The sequence below is a fragment of the Anas platyrhynchos genome, chromosome 4 (genome assembly GCF_047663525.1).
Source record: "Anas platyrhynchos isolate ZD024472 breed Pekin duck chromosome 4, IASCAAS_PekinDuck_T2T, whole genome shotgun sequence".
NCBI classification, from domain to species: Eukaryota; Metazoa; Chordata; class Aves; order Anseriformes; family Anatidae; genus Anas; species Anas platyrhynchos.
In genome coordinates, this window is record NC_092590.1 from 44,113,847 (window position 1) to 44,141,019 (window position 27,173).

At 49.4% G+C, this 27,173-nt stretch overlaps 2 long non-coding RNA genes across 2 annotated transcripts in view; both read right to left on the reverse strand.

Annotated features, from left to right (window-relative positions):
• Positions 1–6,098: 6,098 nt before the first annotated feature.
• Positions 6,099–17,608, reverse strand: LOC110352289 (uncharacterized). Its single transcript, XR_003497069.3, has 4 exons — positions 17,305–17,608; positions 16,667–16,849; positions 6,911–7,022; positions 6,099–6,290 (listed from the first exon to the last, which is right to left on the reverse strand). It is a non-coding gene; the product is annotated as an uncharacterized lncRNA (long non-coding RNA).
• Positions 17,609–19,348: 1,740 nt separating this feature from the next.
• Positions 19,349–27,173, reverse strand: part of LOC106015756 (uncharacterized) — a 36,841-nt gene continuing 29,016 nt past the window's right edge. The window contains exon 4 of the long non-coding RNA XR_011809125.1: positions 19,349–22,328. This is a non-coding gene — a long non-coding RNA (uncharacterized lncRNA). The remainder of the gene's footprint in view (positions 22,329–27,173) is intronic.

Here is a 27,173-nt window from a genome sequence, read left to right on the forward strand (position 1 = left end):
AGGCATTTCAGGAGGAAAACATGTTAAAATTCTAAACAGAAGATATCAGGAAATGATCATCTTTAAATTAAAAATAATGAAATATTGATCTCTTGAGAAGAACTTCAAGAATGTCATTAAATCAAAGGACACGTATTAATGAAAGCAAAACTACCTAACATAAATTGCTGACCAGTCACATATAACAATGACCTACATAAACAATTTGGTAATTATTGCAGGGAACATCATTAAAATGTAAATCTGTAAAAGCAGTGCATCTGAAGCCTTTCACTGAATCTGTTTATTTACTGCCTCTTAATGATTCTTGAATAACATGCTTAGCTTGCACATAAAAATGATGTATGTGTATCTACAAATATAATTTACTTACTACCTTTGCACTTCCTGTATTAGCTACATAGAAAAATGGAAAATCACCACAGAAAATATACAGAGATAGGTTCCTTTCATCGTACTTGCTATTAACACCTGTAGACTAGACTCTCCACTGATACAGCCTGGTATAGTTCCACTAGTTTCAACAGAAATACGTTGATTTTTGCCAGCTGAGAAGCTAGGCTTGTTTTTGTTTTGTGTCTATAACATACGGATGCAATTTAAAAATACAGATATGAGACTTCTTTGAGAAATTAGCATTGCATTATAACATCTTTGTGTGTTTAAACTAAACTGTAAAATCTGGCATGAAATTTTGTTCAGTCAGAGTAAATACACTTGTCTTGAAGATTGTAACACATAACCCATATAGCTACACAAATTCCACTTCCACCTTAGCCCTTCATAAATCTCCTTCAGATTCTGAAGTGTTTCCTGCAATCTTTGTTGCCACTGCTTTATTTCTCTCCAGCTGAAGTAACAGTTAGCATCTGTATTGGATCGTGCATTTTCCTCACAAGATATGAATTCTTGGATAAAGTAGGAAAAGCTCAAAACTATTCTCAGTAGTGAGGGAGGAACTAATAACTCAAGGAACATGACATTTTTATTAAGCACCATGGTCTAAGTTTCTTCAGGAACCAGCTTTAATAATTTGGTTGTACATTGCTCTGAAGGGATTAATATTATTTACTTATAAGCATGGCTTGGAGCAGGACTGCTAACACATCCTGTACACTTTCATCAGCTCCGTGTCTGATTTGGCTACACATAATTCAGGAGAATCATCACAGAGTGATTTCCCAACTATCTATGTGCCCCCAAGCACACGCAAGGGAAAACTCTACCAAGCATAAAAAATGGCCTTTAATATCACAGTACACCTTTTGAAATGCTTCCCTAAACTAATTCAGAAAAGCTGATGAGGATTTCTGTCTGTTTGTTCAGAAAAATATAGCAAATTCTACGTTTTCATGTATAAGAAGATCAAACTGGCACTATCTTCTGTATTAATCACTGATGTCTGTATAGCCTTCACTTTTTATTCTCCACGCTTTGTGAGATATTTGATGATATTCTTGACTGCTCATTGGTGATAGAGAATGGCAGACTTTTAGGAAAACAGCGTAAGTGTCAGACATCTAAATAGTGCATTAAGATAAAAGTAATATATTTGAATTTAAGTGTTCTAAATAGGTCATTGATAAGACTAATCTTATTTAAGTTACAATAATTTCAAAATCCCTTACAGAAATGACTCATTTTAAAGGTATAATATCCGCTTCAAACTCTTACAGGATTTTATAATTTACTGTTACTGAAGTTACACCTACAGTTACGACAAAGTCAAAGCAATTGTTCTTCCTATTTTTCAGTGTGTTTACTTTTTTGTGTGTGTGATTTTCAGAAGGATGCATGCCTAATGGAGTTCCCCAGGTTTGAGTACATACAGTTTTAGCCTCTTTAGGACTTAGGATAAGTGAATGACTGGGAATTTAAGCAGGAACCTTATGTTTAAATCACATAATGAAGACTAAAAATATTTCTCATCTAGTTGGGTGTGTTTGGCACTTTATGTAACTTCTGCAGTGCAAAATCTGAACATGCATATGCTGTAATAGCAAAAAGAAAATTGTTTTACCAGTGCAAGACTTCAGTACCCCCTCCTACAATAAAACAACAGATGTTGAGTGAAGATTTGCATTTGAACAAGAAGGTAACTACATGAAAGAAATAAAGGGAGTATAGAAAAGACTAAAGAGCTTAGTGATATGGTTTAGTGGAGGACTTCTTAGTGTTAGGTCAGAGGTTGGACTAGGTGATCTCAGAGGTCTCTTCCAACCTAGATGATTCTGTGAAACTTCTGTGAAAGCTTGCAATAAGGGTATGTAAAAGAATACATGCAGAATATAACAGGGCGATACCAAACTGTTCCCCCACATAAAAGTGGGGAGGAAAAAGTTATTCACTCTGAGTGAATAACTATCCCAGGCACCAGGAGAAGGAAGTAGTTGATCTTAGCCAAGAATGAGGAAATCAGCTGTAGCCGATTAGCAAACAATTGCCTCATTTATATGAACTAAGTGTACTGCAGAGACTCACTCTGGTGATTAACTTGTTTGGGTCTGCTGCTCATCACAAAAAGGTTTTCCTTGACATCTGATAGGATAGATAAATATGGTTTAGAGATGATAATTTTTTGGAATTTTCCATATTAGATAACCACTGATGAAAGAAAATGTCAGATCCAAAATAATGGCTGGTGACAACGTCTGTTTCTCTTTATCTACACTGCAGACACACCCCAAGGAGTCTCCCTCAGGCCTTAGGCTTGCGGCCTGATACTGCAGTGGCTACTTTACACATAAAGGATGTGGCTGCTGCCCGAGCAAATGGGCAACAGAGTTCAGAATACTTCACAAAGTTACAAATAAATAAATCAATATACAGTTAATAGTGCTCATAACACCAAAACACTGTGTTAATGCCCAACATGTGGAAAGCAGGAAAAAATATATGGAAATAGCATTCTGGGTCTCCAGATTTAGTACACTGTTGATGTAGCTAGTTCTATTTTATCAATGAAATATTTTGGGATGGACATAGAAGGTGAAAATACTTGTTCTGGTTTGAGCCAGTATGAGACCTTAACACTACCAGAAGGGTGAGATCCTGCTTTCTCCCTCCGTTTCATTCTCCACCACAAGTCCTCCACCACTAACACTTTGCAGTGAGGCCCACTTCAGATCACCACGTGTGTGCGCAAACACACAAACACAATGAACTGATTCAACTCACAAATCTGTCAGAAGATGGTTCATTTATTTTTTCTGAGTCAGCAGGGAGAAACTTCCTTCTTTCAGTAATGATGTACTGCTAGATTACTAATTTGGACTGAGCCATATCATTTCATTTCATCCCAAAGGTGTACTTGCATGATATACTAGCTTCACTGAAATGATCTGGGATAAGAATAAGCCTCCAGAAATAAAAGTGATTTTTAAAGCCAGATCATTTCAGCAAACCAGTTTGCAATGTATCCTTAAAAAATATTACATTGGCAGAACTGAGGCAGCAGAAAATTTGAACACATGATTGGAACCAAGCCATCATGGGAGGGAGAGAGAATTTCTTAAGCTGGCTTTCTTGGAAAAGCCAATGTTTGGCAAAACTAAACCTTTTTCATCCATCCTATATATTTTCACATAGGACATAATTCAGTTGCTTCACTGGTGGCATGCTTCAGTCTCCATTAACTATCCATTTTTGCACAGTAAACTTTACTAGCAATCCTTTTTCCAACACCTCCTAAACTTAGAGTGAGTTTTCACAGAATGGTTGAGCTGATGTAACACCATTCTGCTACTCAAAGTGTCTGTCTTGCTTCCTTCATCCAACTCCTGGGCAAGCAGTTCCACCCTCCTTCCTTGTACCAGTTACAGCACTTGCCTCCCCGTAGGATCAGATAAACACGATAAGCAGCATCAGGGAAGTACCAGGAACTTGTGGCCAGGAGAAGAGGGAAACTGATCTGACCCTTTTCAGCTGTGGCAAGCCACTAAACCAGTTCAGCCTCAAAACAAGAAAAACAAAACCGCACCCTGAGCGAGGATAATAACCAACAGCTTAGTTTGTGCTGGCTGTGCTATCTGCCCAACAAATGAATTTATCAGTTGATCAAAGAAAGTCTTGTCATCTTCCATATTTTCTGGGTATAAAGGGAAAAACCAAAGAACTGCAGTTCCCAGCAAAAGAAGCCCACCTTCTTGGTAATAAAAGCAATACTGCACCATGACAGGAAGTTGTACTGAGGAATATAATCTGTATCTTTCACAGTATTTATAGTAAAGACAGGTTATACAGCTAAGAATGTGCTTTTTGGACTACAATCAATACAGAGGACTTTAGCAGACAGGAGATTTCTTTCCCTGCCTCTCAGTCCCCTCAGTGAACTGCTGAACTACCAGCTTGAACACACAACCCTCCACTTGCACCGAATGTGTGGTGGCTCAGTTCTCTTCTGGTCGCTTACTAGGACAAAGCAGCAACACTGCTGGCCATAGGGAAGGGAGGGAGAACATTTCAACAAAAGCAAGACAACCATAAGGATATCAGAATTCCAACCCTGTGAGGAGGCCAAATGCAGAAGGAACAGAGAAAAGGTAATACAGCACGCTCAGAGGCACAGTTATGCTCAGAGCAGCACTGTGCAGAAAGTCACGGAGCACAGCAATCCTACCACTGCAGGAACGGTCACTAAGAAGTGTATGGTGTACATCGGGAGCTGCACTATTACCCTACATCACCTTATGCCATAACCATCCACTATTAATAGCAAGGATCCTTCAGCTGATTTTTTCAGGCATGAAAAGGGATCCATTATTGGCTGGATTTTGTCTGAAGGATGTGGAAGGATATAAACTGGAGATAAAACAGCTACTGCCATCTTAACACCTGCAGATACTCCTCTAAGTAATAAATGATGTTACATGAGCTGTATCCTGGATTTTTCTTATGTAGAAGGATTAAGTAAGTCTCAGTCTTGTTAAATTTTACTATGGATCCAGGCTGATGCCAATTAAGCCACAAGCATAACTGTCTACCTTTGTGATATACCAGCATGCCGTGTGAGACCACAGCAAGAGAGAGTCAGCAGCCCAGAATGCAGGAGTGCCTGTGAGTAGAACGGGAATTGGTCAAAGAACTATTTTTCAGGCCTATTAAAATATTTTATTTCATGCATTGTGTACTTATAGAAAAGCCAAATGAAGCCACAAAGGGATTCATATTCTTGTAAGGGCATAGTTTCCTTGGGTATATTTGAAGAAAAGTGGATGTCAAGCACTTCAGAATATGTAGTGTATAGCTCTGAGGGCACCGGGAACTCAACAGTGCGTGGAGTACTGCCACCTTTTGGTCACTTTCAGCAAAATAAATTTCGTTGTTTTTTAAAACCTCACTAGTATAACATTGTTTCTTTTCCCATAAGGTCCTTCTGTCTTGGAAATGGCTTCTTCCTTCTTTCAACTGAGAGCTATGGAGAGAGATTTTGGAAGGACCTTTAGTCCCCTTTGTTTTACTTCTTTATTAGGTCATTTTCTTGGTTTGCAAGTAGTCTTCTTTGACAGTGATGAGAAGGCTTTGTATTTGATTAATGTGAAGTAAAAACATATTAGTACAGTTTTATTCAGACAAACAACAATGCTGCTACGTGTGGCAGCAATCTTTAGATACCACTAACCAAAGTTATTAAATATGTTCTTCCTTAAAACAAGTGTCACAAATAATAACCAAGAACCCTGTTACAAAACATGGGAGTGGAAGCCATTATCCTAGGAAACTGACAACTTTGAGTATGATGCAAAAAGCCCCCAATGTCCACTCGCTCCAACAGATACTTAATGCAGGTATTGTTTTCTGTTCTGAAAAAGAATGAAATCTTGCACTCCTCTGAAGTCAACAGGAATTCTGAATAGAAAGAACTGGGTTAAAACTTTTCAGGTTGTACTTGTTACTTTCCTGCATGAATTACTGAATTTCTCTTAACTTCCTATTCAATACACATAGATATATGTATGTGTATTAATACATACAGAAGATGTTTTCTAGGGAGAAGAGACAAATTCCAACTTGAAAAGTTCTGAGCATCCTGCTCCTTAAACTGAAAAAAAAACAAGAACTGAAGTAGAATAGAAAACACTTAGCATTGTCAGGCAACAGGAGAGTAAAACAGCATCTTTACTTTTATTAGTGAAAATTATTCAGTACTCAAAGTGACCACTCACTTCTTTTCATCAGGAGTTATAACACTTCTGAGGAAAAAAAAAAGGGATTTTAAGATGTTCAGGATGCAGACTTGGCTTCTTTCAGTATTCCCTCTTTCTCCTTCATTTATTTATGATATTACATCCCTATAGGGAAGAAGAGACTGTTTGTTTGAGGATCTCCAGGGGTACAGGATATTTTTTTAGTTTACCAGCAAATACTATTGCAAAATTGTTCTCTTTTCTCAGAGGGTAAGAGGCCAGAGATTACTACGACTGTTGCATTAGACCCTTACGGTTGCATTCCCAAAGCTATGCTTGTGTTGGAAACACAAATCCTGTTATTGTTCCAGGATTAGTGCACATAACTTTCCCAATGCTGCTTTGAAAATGGAGCCAAGAAATATTATTTGTGTGTACTTTCTGGAATTAATGTAGGCTGTGATTATTGGCCAACCTTACAACAGCACTGTTGCACACACATCTATTGATGTACTGTCTACAGACATTCATTCAAACCTGTCTGGATTTCTTTAGTAGTTGGACACTTATTAAAAAAGAGGAAAGGCAAGACATCAGTTTCAGTTTACCTCCTCCCTTGCCACAGACTAATACAATCCATCTTGGTTTTGTTAACACTTTTTTCCAATTGTCTCTTAGGAATAAAAAAAAATAATAATAATAAAAAATGAAGGAAAAAAAAAGAAAAGACAAAACAAACCCCGCCACCCATCACAGTTAAAATTAATAATCTCTGCTTTGCTTACTTTTGCCAGAAACTTCAAACCTGTGCTGCTGTGGTAGAATCTGCTGGATTTCCTGGTGCTGGCACTTCCAATTCCCCGGTTCATGCAGTCTGATTAATTTTTTTCTCCCATTCTGAATTAAAACGTGTTTAAAATCTTTAGAATCCTATTACATCATAAAATTGCCTCAGGCAGGAGCTAGTTCTCTCCTTACTGTACAGCATCTATCACAATCAGAATACTAATTTCTAACTATAAAAGCTTAAAATTTTCCTCTGCTTGCACATCAACTTTTAATCTAGAATGTGCCTTCTAACCACTGTTTTAGCCACTAAGTTCTTTAACAATAATCTTGACAAGGAAATAGAGGAAAAGTAAAGAATGTGTCTCACAATAGAGAAAACATCTAGTTTCTGTGCCTTGATTACACTCAGGATATGACACTGCCTGTCCAGCACTACCAAATAGAAAGTAGCTCCAGACATGCCCAGAGACATACCACCAGGCACCTGACACACCTAAGAAAACCTAAAATATGGGTAGCACATAAATAGATGTTTTCAGGATTTCAATTTTGGACTTACATGCTCAATGCTGCATTTGGCCTATATAACTATATGACTTCTATAACTATCCTGATTTGATTGCTATTAATGGAAACTGTGATTCTCTTTTTCTCCTTATGCAATAAAATAGGAAGCTACCTGCTGCCAGCTTCTTGTGTGTCAGGAGGCCCTCTCTCGGGGACCAGGGAACCTGGGGACCAGGGAACCTGGGGACCAGGGAACCTGGGGACCAGGGAACCTGGGGACCAGGGAACCTGGGGACCAGGGAACCTGGGGACCAGGGAACCTGGGGACCAGGGAACCTGGGGACCAGGGAACCTGGGGACCAGGGAACCTGGGGACCAGGGAACCTGGGGACCAGGGAACCTGGGGACCAGGGAACCTGGGGACCAGGGAACCTGGGGACCAGGGAACCTGGGGACCAGGGAACCTGGGGACCAGGGAACCTGGGGACCAGGGAACCTGGGGACCAGGGAACCTGGGGACCAGGGAACCTGGGGACCAGGGAACCTGGGGACCAGGGAACCTGGGGACCAGGGAACCTGGGGACCAGGGAACCTGGGGACCAGGGAACCTGGGGACCAGGGAACCTGGGGACCAGGGAACCTGGGGACCAGGGAACCTGGGGACCAGGGAACCTGGGGACCAGGGAACCTGGGGACCAGGGAACCTGGGGACCAGGGAACCTGGGGACCAGGGAACCTGGGGACCAGGGAACCTGGGGACCAGGGAACCTGGGGACCAGGGAACCTGGGGACCAGGGAACCTGGGGACCAGGGAACCTGGGGACCAGGGAACCTGGGGACCAGGGAACCTGGGGACCAGGGAACCTGGGGACCAGGGAACCTGGGGACCAGGGAACCTGGGGACCAGGGAACCTGGGGACCAGGGAACCTGGGGACCAGGGAACCTGGGGACCAGGGAACCTGGGGACCAGGGAACCTGGGGACCAGGGAACCTGGGGACCAGGGAACCTGGGGACCAGGGAACCTGGGGACCAGGGAACCTGGGGACCAGGGAACCTGGGGACCAGGGAACCTGGGGACCAGGGAACCTGGGGACCAGGGAACCTGGGGACCAGGGAACCTGGGGACCAGGGAACCTGGGGACCAGGGAACCTGGGGACCAGGGAACCTGGGGACCAGGGAACCTGGGGACCAGGGAACCTGGGGACCAGGGAACCTGGGGACCAGGGAACCTGGGGACCAGGGAACCTGGGGACCAGGGAACCTGGGGACCAGGGAACCTGGGGACCAGGGAACCTGGGGACCAGGGAACCTGGGGACCAGGGAACCTGGGGACCAGGGAACCTGGGGACCAGGGAACCTGGGGACCAGGGAACCTGGGGACCAGGGAACCTGGGGACCAGGGAACCTGGGGACCAGGGAACCTGGGGACCAGGGAACCTGGGGACCAGGGAACCTGGGGACCAGGGAACCTGGGGACCAGGGAACCTGGGGACCAGGGAACCTGGGGACCAGGGAACCTGGGGACCAGGGAACCTGGGGACCAGGGAACCTGGGGACCAGGGAACCTGGGGACCAGGGAACCTGGGGACCAGGGAACCTGGGGACCAGGGAACCTGGGGACCAGGGAACCTGGGGACCAGGGAACCTGGGGACCAGGGAACCTGGGGACCAGGGAACCTGGGGACCAGGGAACCTGGGGACCAGGGAACCTGGGGACCAGGGAACCTGGGGACCAGGGAACCTGGGGACCAGGGAACCTGGGGACCAGGGAACCTGGGGACCAGGGAACCTGGGGACCAGGGAACCTGGGGACCAGGGAACCTGGGGACCAGGGAACCTGGGGACCAGGGAACCTGGGGACCAGGGAACCTGGGGACCAGGGAACCTGGGGACCAGGGAACCTGGGGACCAGGGAACCTGGGGACCAGGGAACCTGGGGACCAGGGAACCTGGGGACCAGGGAACCTGGGGACCAGGGAACCTGGGGACCAGGGAACCTGGGGACCAGGGAACCTGGGGACCAGGGAACCTGGGGACCAGGGAACCTGGGGACCAGGGAACCTGGGGACCAGGGAACCTGGGGACCAGGGAACCTGGGGACCAGGGAACCTGGGGACCAGGGAACCTGGGGACCAGGGAACCTGGGGACCAGGGAACCTGGGGACCAGGGAACCTGGGGACCAGGGAACCTGGGGACCAGGGAACCTGGGGACCAGGGAACCTGGGGACCAGGGAACCTGGGGACCAGGGAACCTGGGGACCAGGGAACCTGGGGACCAGGGAACCTGGGGACCAGGGAACCTGGGGACCAGGGAACCTGGGGACCAGGGAACCTGGGGACCAGGGAACCTGGGGACCAGGGAACCTGGGGACCAGGGAACCTGGGGACCAGGGAACCTGGGGACCAGGGAACCTGGGGACCAGGGAACCTGGGGACCAGGGAACCTGGGGACCAGGGAACCTGGGGACCAGGGAACCTGGGGACCAGGGAACCTGGGGACCAGGGAACCTGGGGACCAGGGAACCTGGGGACCAGGGAACCTGGGGACCAGGGAACCTGGGGACCAGGGAACCTGGGGACCAGGGAACCTGGGGACCAGGGAACCTGGGGACCAGGGAACCTGGGGACCAGGGAACCTGGGGACCAGGGAACCTGGGGACCAGGGAACCTGGGGACCAGGGAACCTGGGGACCAGGGAACCTGGGGACCAGGGAACCTGGGGACCAGGGAACCTGGGGACCAGGGAACCTGGGGACCAGGGAACCTGGGGACCAGGGAACCTGGGGACCAGGGAACCTGGGGACCAGGGAACCTGGGGACCAGGGAACCTGGGGACCAGGGAACCTGGGGACCAGGGAACCTGGGGACCAGGGAACCTGGGGACCAGGGAACCTGGGGACCAGGGAACCTGGGGACCAGGGAACCTGGGGACCAGGGAACCTGGGGACCAGGGAACCTGGGGACCAGGGAACCTGGGGACCAGGGAACCTGGGGACCAGGGAACCTGGGGACCAGGGAACCTGGGGACCAGGGAACCTGGGGACCAGGGAACCTGGGGACCAGGGAACCTGGGGACCAGGGAACCTGGGGACCAGGGAACCTGGGGACCAGGGAACCTGGGGACCAGGGAACCTGGGGACCAGGGAACCTGGGGACCAGGGAACCTGGGGACCAGGGAACCTGGGGACCAGGGAACCTGGGGACCAGGGAACCTGGGGACCAGGGAACCTGGGGACCAGGGAACCTGGGGACCAGGGAACCTGGGGACCAGGGAACCTGGGGACCAGGGAACCTGGGGACCAGGGAACCTGGGGACCAGGGAACCTGGGGACCAGGGAACCTGGGGACCAGGGAACCTGGGGACCAGGGAACCTGGGGACCAGGGAACCTGGGGACCAGGGAACCTGGGGACCAGGGAACCTGGGGACCAGGGAACCTGGGGACCAGGGAACCTGGGGACCAGGGAACCTGGGGACCAGGGAACCTGGGGACCAGGGAACCTGGGGACCAGGGAACCTGGGGACCAGGGAACCTGGGGACCAGGGAACCTGGGGACCAGGGAACCTGGGGACCAGGGAACCTGGGGACCAGGGAACCTGGGGACCAGGGAACCTGGGGACCAGGGAACCTGGGGACCAGGGAACCTGGGGACCAGGGAACCTGGGGACCAGGGAACCTGGGGACCAGGGAACCTGGGGACCAGGGAACCTGGGGACCAGGGAACCTGGGGACCAGGGAACCTGGGGACCAGGGAACCTGGGGACCAGGGAACCTGGGGACCAGGGAACCTGGGGACCAGGGAACCTGGGGACCAGGGAACCTGGGGACCAGGGAACCTGGGGACCAGGGAACCTGGGGACCAGGGAACCTGGGGACCAGGGAACCTGGGGACCAGGGAACCTGGGGACCAGGGAACCTGGGGACCAGGGAACCTGGGGACCAGGGAACCTGGGGACCAGGGAACCTGGGGACCAGGGAACCTGGGGACCAGGGAACCTGGGGACCAGGGAACCTGGGGACCAGGGAACCTGGGGACCAGGGAACCTGGGGACCAGGGAACCTGGGGACCAGGGAACCTGGGGACCAGGGAACCTGGGGACCAGGGAACCTGGGGACCAGGGAACCTGGGGACCAGGGAACCTGGGGACCAGGGAACCTGGGGACCAGGGAACCTGGGGACCAGGGAACCTGGGGACCAGGGAACCTGGGGACCAGGGAACCTGGGGACCAGGGAACCTGGGGACCAGGGAACCTGGGGACCAGGGAACCTGGGGACCAGGGAACCTGGGGACCAGGGAACCTGGGGACCAGGGAACCTGGGGACCAGGGAACCTGGGGACCAGGGAACCTGGGGACCAGGGAACCTGGGGACCAGGGAACCTGGGGACCAGGGAACCTGGGGACCAGGGAACCTGGGGACCAGGGAACCTGGGGACCAGGGAACCTGGGGACCAGGGAACCTGGGGACCAGGGAACCTGGGGACCAGGGAACCTGGGGACCAGGGAACCTGGGGACCAGGGAACCTGGGGACCAGGGAACCTGGGGACCAGGGAACCTGGGGACCAGGGAACCTGGGGACCAGGGAACCTGGGGACCAGGGAACCTGGGGACCAGGGAACCTGGGGACCAGGGAACCTGGGGACCAGGGAACCTGGGGACCAGGGAACCTGGGGACCAGGGAACCTGGGGACCAGGGAACCTGGGGACCAGGGAACCTGGGGACCAGGGAACCTGGGGACCAGGGAACCTGGGGACCAGGGAACCTGGGGACCAGGGAACCTGGGGACCAGGGAACCTGGGGACCAGGGAACCTGGGGACCAGGGAACCTGGGGACCAGGGAACCTGGGGACCAGGGAACCTGGGGACCAGGGAACCTGGGGACCAGGGAACCTGGGGACCAGGGAACCTGGGGACCAGGGAACCTGGGGACCAGGGAACCTGGGGACCAGGGAACCTGGGGACCAGGGAACCTGGGGACCAGGGAACCTGGGGACCAGGGAACCTGGGGACCAGGGAACCTGGGGACCAGGGAACCTGGGGACCAGGGAACCTGGGGACCAGGGAACCTGGGGACCAGGGAACCTGGGGACCAGGGAACCTGGGGACCAGGGAACCTGGGGACCAGGGAACCTGGGGACCAGGGAACCTGGGGACCAGGGAACCTGGGGACCAGGGAACCTGGGGACCAGGGAACCTGGGGACCAGGGAACCTGGGGACCAGGGAACCTGGGGACCAGGGAACCTGGGGACCAGGGAACCTGGGGACCAGGGAACCTGGGGACCAGGGAACCTGGGGACCAGGGAACCTGGGGACCAGGGAACCTGGGGACCAGGGAACCTGGGGACCAGGGAACCTGGGGACCAGGGAACCTGGGGACCAGGGAACCTGGGGACCAGGGAACCTGGGGACCAGGGAACCTGGGGACCAGGGAACCTGGGGACCAGGGAACCTGGGGACCAGGGAACCTGGGGACCAGGGAACCTGGGGACCAGGGAACCTGGGGACCAGGGAACCTGGGGACCAGGGAACCTGGGGACCAGGGAACCTGGGGACCAGGGAACCTGGGGACCAGGGAACCTGGGGACCAGGGAACCTGGGGACCAGGGAACCTGGGGACCAGGGAACCTGGGGACCAGGGAACCTGGGGACCAGGGAACCTGGGGACCAGGGAACCTGGGGACCAGGGAACCTGGGGACCAGGGAACCTGGGGACCAGGGAACCTGGGGACCAGGGAACCTGGGGACCAGGGAACCTGGGGACCAGGGAACCTGGGGACCAGGGAACCTGGGGACCAGGGAACCTGGGGACCAGGGAACCTGGGGACCAGGGAACCTGGGGACCAGGGAACCTGGGGACCAGGGAACCTGGGGACCAGGGAACCTGGGGACCAGGGAACCTGGGGACCAGGGAACCTGGGGACCAGGGAACCTGGGGACCAGGGAACCTGGGGACCAGGGAACCTGGGGACCAGGGAACCTGGGGACCAGGGAACCTGGGGACCAGGGAACCTGGGGACCAGGGAACCTGGGGACCAGGGAACCTGGGGACCAGGGAACCTGGGGACCAGGGAACCTGGGGACCAGGGAACCTGGGGACCAGGGAACCTGGGGACCAGGGAACCTGGGGACCAGGGAACCTGGGGACCAGGGAACCTGGGGACCAGGGAACCTGGGGACCAGGGAACCTGGGGACCAGGGAACCTGGGGACCAGGGAACCTGGGGACCAGGGAACCTGGGGACCAGGGAACCTGGGGACCAGGGAACCTGGGGACCAGGGAACCTGGGGACCAGGGAACCTGGGGACCAGGGAACCTGGGGACCAGGGAACCTGGGGACCAGGGAACCTGGGGACCAGGGAACCTGGGGACCAGGGAACCTGGGGACCAGGGAACCTGGGGACCAGGGAACCTGGGGACCAGGGAACCTGGGGACCAGGGAACCTGGGGACCAGGGAACCTGGGGACCAGGGAACCTGGGGACCAGGGAACCTGGGGACCAGGGAACCTGGGGACCAGGGAACCTGGGGACCAGGGAACCTGGGGACCAGGGAACCTGGGGACCAGGGAACCTGGGGACCAGGGAACCTGGGGACCAGGGAACCTGGGGACCAGGGAACCTGGGGACCAGGGAACCTGGGGACCAGGGAACCTGGGGACCAGGGAACCTGGGGACCAGGGAACCTGGGGACCAGGGAACCTGGGGACCAGGGAACCTGGGGACCAGGGAACCTGGGGACCAGGGAACCTGGGGACCAGGGAACCTGGGGACCAGGGAACCTGGGGACCAGGGAACCTGGGGACCAGGGAACCTGGGGACCAGGGAACCTGGGGACCAGGGAACCTGGGGACCAGGGAACCTGGGGACCAGGGAACCTGGGGACCAGGGAACCTGGGGACCAGGGAACCTGGGGACCAGGGAACCTGGGGACCAGGGAACCTGGGGACCAGGGAACCTGGGGACCAGGGAACCTGGGGACCAGGGAACCTGGGGACCAGGGAACCTGGGGACCAGGGAACCTGGGGACCAGGGAACCTGGGGACCAGGGAACCTGGGGACCAGGGAACCTGGGGACCAGGGAACCTGGGGACCAGGGAACCTGGGGACCAGGGAACCTGGGGACCAGGGAACCTGGGGACCAGGGAACCTGGGGACCAGGGAACCTGGGGACCAGGGAACCTGGGGACCAGGGAACCTGGGGACCAGGGAACCTGGGGACCAGGGAACCTGGGGACCAGGGAACCTGGGGACCAGGGAACCTGGGGACCAGGGAACCTGGGGACCAGGGAACCTGGGGACCAGGGAACCTGGGGACCAGGGAACCTGGGGACCAGGGAACCTGGGGACCAGGGAACCTGGGGACCAGGGAACCTGGGGACCAGGGAACCTGGGGACCAGGGAACCTGGGGACCAGGGAACCTGGGGACCAGGGAACCTGGGGACCAGGGAACCTGGGGACCAGGGAACCTGGGGACCAGGGAACCTGGGGACCAGGGAACCTGGGGACCAGGGAACCTGGGGACCAGGGAACCTGGGGACCAGGGAACCTGGGGACCAGGGAACCTGGGGACCAGGGAACCTGGGGACCAGGGAACCTGGGGACCAGGGAACCTGGGGACCAGGGAACCTGGGGACCAGGGAACCTGGGGACCAGGGAACCTGGGGACCAGGGAACCTGGGGACCAGGGAACCTGGGGACCAGGGAACCTGGGGACCAGGGAACCTGGGGACCAGGGAACCTGGGGACCAGGGAACCTGGGGACCAGGGAACCTGGGGACCAGGGAACCTGGGGACCAGGGAACCTGGGGACCAGGGAACCTGGGGACCAGGGAACCTGGGGACCAGGGAACCTGGGGACCAGGGAACCTGGGGACCAGGGAACCTGGGGACCAGGGAACCTGGGGACCAGGGAACCTGGGGACCAGGGAACCTGGGGACCAGGGAACCTGGGGACCAGGGAACCTGGGGACCAGGGAACCTGGGGACCAGGGAACCTGGGGACCAGGGAACCTGGGGACCAGGGAACCTGGGGACCAGGGAACCTGGGGACCAGGGAACCTGGGGACCAGGGAACCTGGGGACCAGGGAACCTGGGGACCAGGGAACCTGGGGACCAGGGAACCTGGGGACCAGGGAACCTGGGGACCAGGGAACCTGGGGACCAGGGAACCTGGGGACCAGGGAACCTGGGGACCAGGGAACCTGGGGACCAGGGAACCTGGGGACCAGGGAACCTGGGGACCAGGGAACCTGGGGACCAGGGAACCTGGGGACCAGGGAACCTGGGGACCAGGGAACCTGGGGACCAGGGAACCTGGGGACCAGGGAACCTGGGGACCAGGGAACCTGGGGACCAGGGAACCTGGGGACCAGGGAACCTGGGGACCAGGGAACCTGGGGACCAGGGAACCTGGGGACCAGGGAACCTGGGGACCAGGGAACCTGGGGACCAGGGAACCTGGGGACCAGGGAACCTGGGGACCAGGGAACCTGGGGACCAGGGAACCTGGGGACCAGGGAACCTGGGGACCAGGGAACCTGGGGACCAGGGAACCTGGGGACCAGGGAACCTGGGGACCAGGGAACCTGGGGACCAGGGAACCTGGGGACCAGGGAACCTGGGGACCAGGGAACCTGGGGACCAGGGAACCTGGGGACCAGGGAACCTGGGGACCAGGGAACCTGGGGACCAGGGAACCTGGGGACCAGGGAACCTGGGGACCAGGGAACCTGGGGACCAGGGAACCTGGGGACCAGGGAACCTGGGGACCAGGGAACCTGGGGACCAGGGAACCTGGGGACCAGGGAACCTGGGGACCAGGGAACCTGGGGACCAGGGAACCTGGGGACCAGGGAACCTGGGGACCAGGGAACCTGGGGACCAGGGAACCTGGGGACCAGGGAACCTGGGGACCAGGGAACCTGGGGACCAGGGAACCTGGGGACCAGGGAACCTGGGGACCAGGGAACCTGGGGACCAGGGAACCTGGGGACCAGGGAACCTGGGGACCAGGGAACCTGGGGACCAGGGAACCTGGGGACCAGGGAACCTGGGGACCAGGGAACCTGGGGACCAGGGAACCTGGGGACCAGGGAACCTGGGGACCAGGGAACCTGGGGACCAGGGAACCTGGGGACCAGGGAACCTGGGGACCAGGGAACCTGGGGACCAGGGAACCTGGGGACCAGGGAACCTGGGGACCAGGGAACCTGGGGACCAGGGAACCTGGGGACCATACCTCCGTCACGGTGGCAAAACTGCAGGGTGGCACGGGCTGTGCTCCCGCTCTGGCATCTTCCTTTCTCAGAAGGATGCTTTCCTCGATAGCTCAGACACTGGTTTCTACAGGTGGGGAGGAAGATCGATTCTCTGAGTTGGTGGGCCTCTTCCAGAACTTTCTCTGCAGCGGAGACACGCAGGCCTGTAGGGAAGAAGGGAAGAGGAGAGGGTTTCTTCGGACTGCTTTTGACTCACATGCTGTCAAAGCGCCATTTCTTTTATGAACAGCCCAGTTTCGCGACTTCCACTTACTGAAAGTTACGATAATGCCACCAGTAGTATCTCTCCTAATCTGTGTCTACTTATCACAGGGCAGAATTTGAGTTCACGTTAAGGCACCTTTTTCACACTGCCTGATGTTCAGCCTTAACAAATAGTTAAGAACATTCTTGGAAGTCAGGCTTACCTGTAAGCACTGGAGCTTCTGAGTTGGTGGGGTTTTATTTTTATTTACCATTATTATTATCATCATTCTGTTTTTAAGGGCTGGAAAGGGAGCTTAGAATCCACATGAGTAGTTTCACTGAAAACAGACAAGGTGAAGGAAGTACTCCAACTCCTCAGCATTAAAGAACTGTAGAACCCAGGAACACTTACCTGCCAGCTTCTGTGAAGCAGTGTGGAAGTGACTCAGGTTCAGGGAAGTTGCACCACCAGGGTTCTACTGCACTGAGAAGGCACTGCCAACATAGCTAGCTCATAGAGTCACTAAAACTATTTCACGTTGATGGCAGAAAACACAAAGAAAAAACAGCCCACGGGGGAACACTGAGCCCACTTCACCACAACAGCAGAAAAGCACCCTAGAGAACCTGAGCCTCAGACTCCCCCAGGAAGGCAATTCCCTACAGCTCCTCAAGCTTCCTATATAGCAAAGGTCAAATGACCCACACCTGGCAGATTTCACTTCACAAGGGTGGAGCCAAGAGACCTTGTGGAATAGGCTCCTCTACCTGGCTTCAGTCTTTTAAGATCAATTGCTCCTTATCATTAATAGAAATAACCTGACAAGGGGCTTAGTGGTTAGAGTTGACCTAATGAATTAACTAGGAAAGGTGCACAAGGGTCGTATTTCTGTCAGTCATTCTGTCAGGAAAATTAGTACAGAGCCTGCTAAAATAAATAAATAAATAAATAGATAGACAGATAAAGAAATCAAAGAAATCAAAGAAAATGACCTTAAAGGCAAAATTGCTATCATAGATTTTCATCTGTCTAGTCACGACAGATAAAGAATATAGCAATCAGAATGACTTTTCTTGGCATTAATGTTATTTAAATCTGCTTTTCTGAGATGTCTTCCTTATGCAGGAAAACTTTTCAAAATCTAGCCCCGTGACCTCTGACTACACTATTTACTTCCGCTGCCTATAAGCTATCACGTATAAATGCCAGGATCCGGATCCTCGCTCGCTATTCAGGTCAAGGACTGGGCTGAAGGTCTGGGCTTTGATTTGGTGTGGTGGTTTTACTCAGGTGGGCAGCCAAGCTCCACCACAACTGCTCTCTCACTCCCCCTCTCCTCAGAAGGAAGGGGGAGAAAATACAACACAGAGAACTCGAGGTTTGAGATGAGAAAGGTTTAATTAAAGGGAAAGGGAATGGGAAGGAAAAACAGATACAAAAGAAACAATCAGTCCGCGCGGAAGCACAGAGAGAGAGAATAGTTATTCTCTACTTCCCATCAGCGAGCGGTGTTCGGCCACGTCCTGGGAAGCTGGTCGTCAAACGCGTAGTGGTTGTTCAGGAGGAACAGCCCCCTCCCCCACAAGAGCCCCTCCTTTTATTGCTGAGTGTGACATCAGGCGTTATGGAATATCCCGTTGGTTGGTTTAGGTCAGCTGCCCCGGCAATGTCCCCTCCCCATCACTTGCCCACCCCCAGCCTGCTGGCTCTTGGGGGCTTGGAAGGAGTCCTGATGCTGTGCCAGCACTACGCAGCAATAGACACAACACTGGAGTGATATCAGTGCTGTTCCAGCTACGAGTGCAGAGTACAGCACTGTGTGGGCTGCTGCAGGGAAAAGGTGACTCCAGCTCAGACAGACCCAACACATTTGGTTACATGCCCACATTGCTGTTTCCTGGCAGGTCATGGGAAGAAGATTGGCTGGCTTGAGGGAGCTTATGTACACATGGCTTTTAGGCTGCAGCCAAAGTGTTCCTCTAGATCTGGAAGTCTGAAGAGGGTTGCAGTCTCCAAGCTCAGATACAACCACGTGTTAGTCTGGCGCAACTGATTTTTGTGTTCCTTGCACTGGCTCTTCCTTCACCTCCTCTTCAGAGGCAAGGACAGGCGTCTCTTTTGTGCTCCTTTGTTAGTAAACAAACCAGGACAGATTAAAGCCTCTTTCTTCAAGTCAGTAAGATACTGGGCTACAAAGATGGCAAAGGGCCTAGAGGGGAAGACGTATGAGGGGCGGCTGAGGTCACTGGGCCTGTTCAGCCTGGAAACGAGGTGGCTGAGGGGAGACCTCGTCGCAGTCTACAGCTTCCTCGCAAGGGGGAGTGGACGGGCAGGTACCGATCTATTCTCTTCAGTCCCCAGTGATAGGACCCAAGGGAATGGCGTCAACCTGAGGCAGGGGAGGCCTAGGCTACACATCAGGAAGAGGTTCTTCACTGAGAGGGTTGTTGCACACTGGAACAGGCTCCCCAGGCAAGTAGTCACTGCACCAAGCCTGTCGGCGTTTAAGAAGCATTTGGACTTGTGCACTTAGTCACGTGGTCTGAATTTTTGGGTAGACCTGTGTGGTGCCAGGAGTTGGCCTCAATGATCCTTAGGGGACCATTCCAACTCGGGATAATCTATGATTCTATACCCGCCTTTGGTTTCAGTGAGAATTCAGGCCCTGAAATCAACCAAAGTTTCTTCTGGATGGTGTTTTTTCTGAATAGGATAACTTCATTTCCCTTTTGAAGACTTACAAGGATGTAGTAACAAAAGCAGAGGCAGAAAACAGCACCTGAGGCACAGGCTACTTTTCAGGCTGCAGCAGACTATATGTATTGTTATAAATGACTGAGTCCCAAATAGGGTTACAATCAAAGTTTACAATTTATTAAAGGAATAGAGGTAAGCAAACAGCGCTGGGTGTGCCGGGAGTCTCTGTTCCACCAAGATGCACACCAGTTACATCAGGCGGCTGGTTTTTATGCTCCTAGGCTAATACATATTCATCACCACTTTTGGAAAAGGCAGGGTTCTTATAATTAGTTTCCCGGCACCCGAACCATCCCACGGATGCATACGTATCAGTCTCCGGCAGTCCCTCTGGGGGTCGCTCGTACTGAAGGCTCGTAGTCTTCCTCCCAGGCTTCGTCCTTCGTCCTTTGTTCCTCAGCTTCCCCACACCACCACCACCCTCCTTATTTAGTGGTCTCTGGGCCACATGTCAGAAAGTTGTGTCTCATGAAATAGTCAGCAGTTAGCTCAAAAAACTCCCCCCTATTCTCTTATCTCCCAGACCTGAGTCTCAAGGTTTACCCTTCAAACCCTCTATCGACATGAACTGCTAGACCATTCTTTTGCAAGATACAAGAACTAGATACACTAACCACTCTGTTTCTCTTGGACTTGTGGTTATTTATACAAGAGGATGTAAGACAGAAGGTCACATTTCATGCTGAGGCCCTAGCATTGTTCCATATTGACACGAATCAGATGAACATATTTCACAGGATGATATTATCATTTCAGACAAATATGATCTACGTAGCGTGAAGTGTTCCGGCATGCTTACACTCTGCCAAGGGCCCGAAAATGGGACCTTCATTTTAAGACTGCATGGAAAAGAAAACAAAACCAACAACAACACAGAAGGAACTTTTCCTTCACCTACATTTTATTATTATCTTGCAACTCCTGCAGGTGTCCACAAGAAATTTTGCCCCACCCCCTCCCCCCAAAAAACAAACAAACAAAAAAAATACATTGTGGCACAGAGGCATAATTTCAGTTCACACCAGTAGACGTTCTTCTCACTGAAGCGCAGTTAAGCCCCACAAAGCGCCAAAAAACTGCCAAAACGTAATGTATTTACAAGTTACTTTTCTATGTTCACATTATTTACTTGTCTGGTCTTGCCTTCAGGGCTTGACCTGTCTTGGGGGGAGGGACGGGACGGGGACGGGGACGAGGGGGACGAGGAGGGGGGGGGGCGGAACATGTAATGCCGTGCAAGGTTGTTTGGGTGTATGTCTGACAACATGACTTTAAAATTTTGAACTGTTTGTACAGAAGCAAAAGACAGAAGAGTACACTATCCCCAAGGGAAACGTGGAAACTACCCGTTGCTTCTCAGGTTAAAAGTAAAAGGTGTAAGCATCTGTTAAGGGGGAAGAAAAAGTGTAATCAGTGGTTTGAGTACAATTCTTACGTATACAGGATCGTTTTCCTCTCCAATTTCCAACTTGGAGTGCAACATTTTTCATCATGCTCTTAGAACAGGATTCTGATTCTAACAACGGTCCCTAGTGCAAATTTCCAGAGAAGAGAGATTTATTCACTGGTAAAAATATTGTAAAGCTACTTAGATTTGCCCAATTGTGGAAGCTTAAGAATGTTATGTTCTGGATGTAGTTTTCCTTCATCTGCTCCTCCCTTCCATGTTGTCTATGCTTTTGCTGTAATTGTCATGATCTTGTTCTTTCCAGTTAACTTGGGTATCTCTGTATTACCCTGAGTTACACAGTGTACACATAAACAAAGTGCCAGTTACACCACTTGGGATAAATATCATCCTGTACAAAAAGAATATGCAATTAGTCTTGTTTAATTTGAGTATTTCACAGTGTAAGTGCAAAGGGCTAAAATAACCACGCAATTATAGTTGGAAATGTTTAAGAAGTACTTCAAGTATTTTTGTAAAATAGATGACTGGAAAGCTGATACGGTCCTCTGAGTCATACTATTCTGGTTATCCAGGAATCCAGAATTCAGGCTGCACAAGTGTCCTTGATGTAGTTTTGGAGCAGTTTGTTAAATTCATCACATTTTAATGTATTTACCACAAGAAAAAGATGAGGACTGAAAATCAACGGCAAGATCGTTTGCTAACTTGATGGTAGGACTTTAAACCTCTCCATGGTATAGATTGCTCTTTAGAGGCATGTGATCTATCTAAGGTAACCATTCAGAACTGTCCTCCTATTCATATTGGCGCTTTTGCACACCTGTGATTAACACCACATTAGATACAGTTGTGTCTTAGATTGTAGGCATCGCTTGTAGAATGGTTAAAAATAAAGTATCAGAGAGCTGCCTTAGCTCTCTGATACTCAAGCTCAGTCTGTCCATGCATGAACACTTAGGATTTTTCCTCCACATAAGACGGGACAATCTATGAGAGAGTCTGGCAACAGTGGTTGGTTTGATTTCACAAGCATGTTAACAATTAGATAATAACATTGTTTTGTGGTTTTCTTCTCTTTTAACAGGATGTCTCTTCTAGTAAGAAGTAGTACTCTGACATCATGGTAGGCTGCAATCCAGCAGTGTTTCTGTTCTTACCATGTGCATTAATCTTTCATGTGACTTTGAGTTACTCTGTTCCCATTTCGTGTGGTTCAGTTTTTTCTTTAATCAGATGGGGCTTCCTAAGCCTGATCACCTTGTCTTTCCTTCAAAAGATAAATGATTTACATTTAATACATACTGTATGACATATATATGATCCTTTCCATCTCATCTATATCCAATAGCAATGCTCTTCTTTTCAAATGGTGATAGAGGGAGGATCCCATGAACTAACAAAAACCTACAATTGCTCCTGATAGCTGGCACTATTCAGTAGCTCACTTGGATTCTTAAGACAAAGGTTAATGGAGAAGCCTGTGGCTTTAGGAAATTTTATTGATCAGCTCTTGGAGCCAGGGGGACCAGGGAACCTGGGGACCAGGGAACCTGGGGAACACACCAAATAGTTTTAAAGAACCCATTTACAAAATTTGCGTTTCAAATGCTTATTTCACTGCTGAAAATCTTGTATTATTTTCAAGCAGTTGATCTATAAATCCTCCCAATCCTTAAACTGTACTGGCCAAAGTACCCTTGTGGACAGTAACTACATAATTTAAAATGAATCCTAGTAGCTGACAAGAGGTGGAGGGAATAATTTCTAGTATGAAAGGAGACAGAAATATAGTTAGCTAAAGGAAACAGCATTGTGGGGTAGTCGATATTAGAGAGAGAAAATGCTTTCATAATGATCACTGTGAAGGAGGCCATTCAGAGCTTCAATACAAGCAGCATTTCTTAGTCTTGGCTACAATCCAACACAACACACACACACACACACACATAAATATGTATAAAAATATGCAGTCCATCCTGGTATATAATTTAAAACATAAATTACAAATCCTTGCATACAGTAATCCAATAGTTGTGAGCCACTTACTATAAAAGTCCACTGCTATCTGTTGTAGGGAATGATATCGTTCTACTGTATCGTGTAAATGTATTTGGCCTGGTGATGTATAGAGAAACAGTGGTGTAAACCTGGGATCTTACATCTCATTTGATAAAAACTGGACATTTCTAAGGGTTTTAATCCTCCAAGGAGAAACTAATAATTCAGTTCTCACTCTTGTAAAATAAACACATGCCTAAGCTCTTGCTTACAGTATAAAAGAAATCAGTGGGAATATTCACGTGACTAGGTTTTAGGCATATCCATAAAGTTAGAAGAACAATGGCCCTAATATGTACATGGATAAAATGGTTTTATAACAAAGTAGAGGAGAAGGGTCTGTAATAACTAGACCTGCTCTCCACAGAACCTGGAATGAAATCAAGGACCCTAAATTGAACAGATACTTTAAAATAATACTGAAGTATAAATAAAAATAGCCTTCAGGACTGTTTCAGTGTGGTATTTAAATTTTTAAGGTTTCACTTTATGTTTGCAGTTTACTTTCACCTTAAAAAAAAAAAAAAAGAGAGAACTAAAAAAGCAAACACTATATATTGTTTAAGTAAGTAAAAGCCCTGGAGATTAAATAGATGTTTTGAAATTACTGTTTCTCTCTTAGCTCTAGTGTGTAATAGAATTAGTTTGCTACAACTTCTGGCTGCCCACCTATACAAATGCCACGATCAAGTCAAGTCAATATCCTTCATAATGATTCTAAAAATGAATACTAATGGTTGTATTTCCTTTTTTCATTCTGTGATCATTGTTGGGCAGAAAGCTTTATCACTGCGATCTTTACCACTCATCATCAATGCAGATTTGGGATAGACTTAGACAAAGTTGAAACCAAGACAAACAAAATACTTTGTTTAGTACCAGTAGGCCCAAATTTCCCAGTATTGTTGGTAATGATGCAAAAAGCACCAATTTTTACTTACGAAAGCAGAGGGAGCCCATAATTTTATTATGGACTTTGAAAAAGGTACAGGAACAGTTTCTGACACCCAGAACTCATATCAATTAATACCTTGCTACACGAATAGTCCCACTGGTTGAAAAGCTGAAAAAGAATCAGGCCCACATCTTGGTAAAAATACAAATCTATGTATTTCTTTTAAAAAGATTGCCAGAAAAAATAATGTAGTTAGACTCAAACTATCATTCATCATTGAAATCATACTGTTCAGGACATCGACTTTCAGAACAACACAAATGTTAGTTTTAAACAGTTGTCACACACCCCATTAGGGGTCTGTAAACAATGCAGTGGGACTTTCGTGAGATATTTCCTAGTCTGGGGAGCTGTAAATGTTCAAATACTGCTTTACTCACTGCTAAAATGCAACCCTCTTATAAAGAAGTATAGCATTTGTTTGAAAGAGGACGACAGAATGTGAAGAATACACCCCACAGTTAGAAATGAAAAGAGTATTTTGAGACTAATTCAGTTAGAGTTAGGTCAGGATGGGAGGAATCACACATCACCTAATACATGAAATTCCCCACTGAGGTGAGAGTAAGCACACATTTACACTTTTTGCTCCTTGCTGCGCCACCCCTAAGACTGCACAGACCAGCAAAAGCGAAACACAACACAAAAAAGCTACACTGATTAAGAATGAAGATCACTTTTCTAGATCGTAAAATTTCAACAATACATGACTATTGTTCAGTTGTTCAACAAGTGATTTTCTAAGCTGGGAGTAATGCCATCTCTCTTCGGATATTTCAGTAATCGGAAAGAAAGAACTGATCCAATTTTTGCATCAGAAGTCTTAAATATGGCGGGAGCACCCATTTCATGTCTCTTCTACATTGTCCAGAGCAGTTCTGTTGGAGTTCAGAAAGCATCCACAGTTTTTAAGACAAGGGGTGCCTCCCATCAATTGTTCAGATGCATTTCAGCTCAGAGCACAGCAATAAGGTCAGAAGGAGTTTAGAATTTATTAGAGAGAAAAGATTGCTGCTGTGGGACCACTTTGGCATTGAGCCCCGGAGAGCAGAAAGCAGCCCCCCACAACTGCTGGTCTACACAATCTCCATTGTTCTCTCAGGTTTCACAGCTGCAAAGGTTGCTTCCTCTTCCAGAAAGCAAGAGCTCTCCTCCCTCCAAAGCTAAACAGCAGCTCCATGACAGGCAGGATATTTTTTCAGTTTCTGTTGGTGGGGGGGTGCTGACTTCGCATGCTCTTCGTGGCTGATATCACCCTGCCCAATTAACTTGGTATTCAGTGGCCTGCATGGCCCAGTGGGTCTCAGGTGGCTGGGGCTTGGTAAGGCATTTCCTCTCTGTGCGCTCATCTCAATAAAAATGATTTGAGGATTATGCCTCATCAAATATATATATATATATATATATATAAATAAACAAATGAGAAAAAAAAAACACACACACATTTTTTGCCTTACATGTAAGAGTTTCAAGATAGGCCAAGAATTAAATGTTTTAAAGCCTATTTAATTGAGTTACCATGTTTGACACACTTACCTAACTGTGCTATTTACTCCAACCAGTTCTTATCTAAGAGGATCCTTCAGGCAACAGTTTCCTTTCACAGAAGGTGTCTTAGGCTAAACATGCTTCCCAGACTTTTTAGCAGCTTGATCCCTTTCTACACTGGTATTCCCCCAAACCACCTAGCAGGAATCTCCTGCAATTCCCAACTGCTACAGGTCTGAAAGTCTGTGTGACACAAGGAAACTACAGTCTGAACTCTGGAGTTTTAACGGGATGTAACCATGCTATAAAATGGGAGCTCCAGACCTGGTTGCCTAACGCCCTGCTGTGCCGTAGTGCCATCTTGTGGGCACCAGCGGTTGCTAGCAGAAAGCAGGAGGCAAGGAGGGTGGAAATGAAGATGGAGTGAGAATAGGTCGTTTCAGAAAAGAAACTAAACGCCGTTTCATCTGCTATCTTCCTGACATAGCAAAGCACTCAAAGAGTGCTGACTTACAAACATCTGATTACTTAATTATCACTGCAATGAGTATCCTCAGGTGTCTTCATGTTCTTTGCAGGAAACATAGATACAAAACCTGGACACGGCCACTCCAGAAATCTCAAACATAGAACATAAAAATTTGGCTACAAATAAGGAGCTTAACCACGTGTAACTCTAAGTAACAAAGGGAGTTAAAAAATAAAATAAAATAAAATAAAATAAAATAAAATAAAATAAATAAAATAAAATAAAATAAAATAAAATAGATCTAAGAGGTTAATATAGAGTCCTTCCTTATCATTATTATTGCATATTAATATTTGTGCATCACTTTTTATCTTTAATGCACTTAAACATAATTAATTTACTCACAAAGCATCTCTATGAGCTAAGTATCAGAAAAAAATATTTGTTCTACACAAATTTGGTGGTCTGAGGAAGACAATATGTCGTTTTCTTCTGATGAAGTGATTTCACAGAATGGTTTCATATTATTTCCAAATGATCCTATTTCATTCCAAAGGGAAGTGAAACAATTTTGATTTATAATAATTTAAAATCACAGAATTGCAGTGGAAAGCTAATCTGTCATGCTTCTGAATTCCCACTTTGGCTATGCATTATTTTGTCAGTCCAGCAAGTTTTTAGTTACCACACTTCCCCAAATAAATGCATCACTGATCAGCAACTATGAAGTCTGAATCGAACCTTTTGTAATAAGCTAATAGCAAAATATTATCCAAAGTAATAACTACTCTGTTTTCCTAAATAGATCACAATCTCCTTCTCTGCTTTGGTTAAAATATTTTCTGACATGACTGGAAACTCTTTTGCTAAAGGAAATGTAACAGCCTATATTAGATTAGGATTTGGCAGCAAACTCTGAAATAGTATAGCCTGTCATATCATATGGCAGTGGGGCTTAAGACTTTTCACATTGCTTTAGTTACACATCCTAGTAGAGCTCTGCACAAATTCTCACATCCGAAGGAAAAGAAGGGTCATTTTTGCTTTCTGTCTGAAGCTGACTGAGCACAAAGAACTCTGGCATTTTATTTTGCTGGAAAAAACTCAGTTGTTTTTAGAGTAGAAAATATATCTTGGCCAAC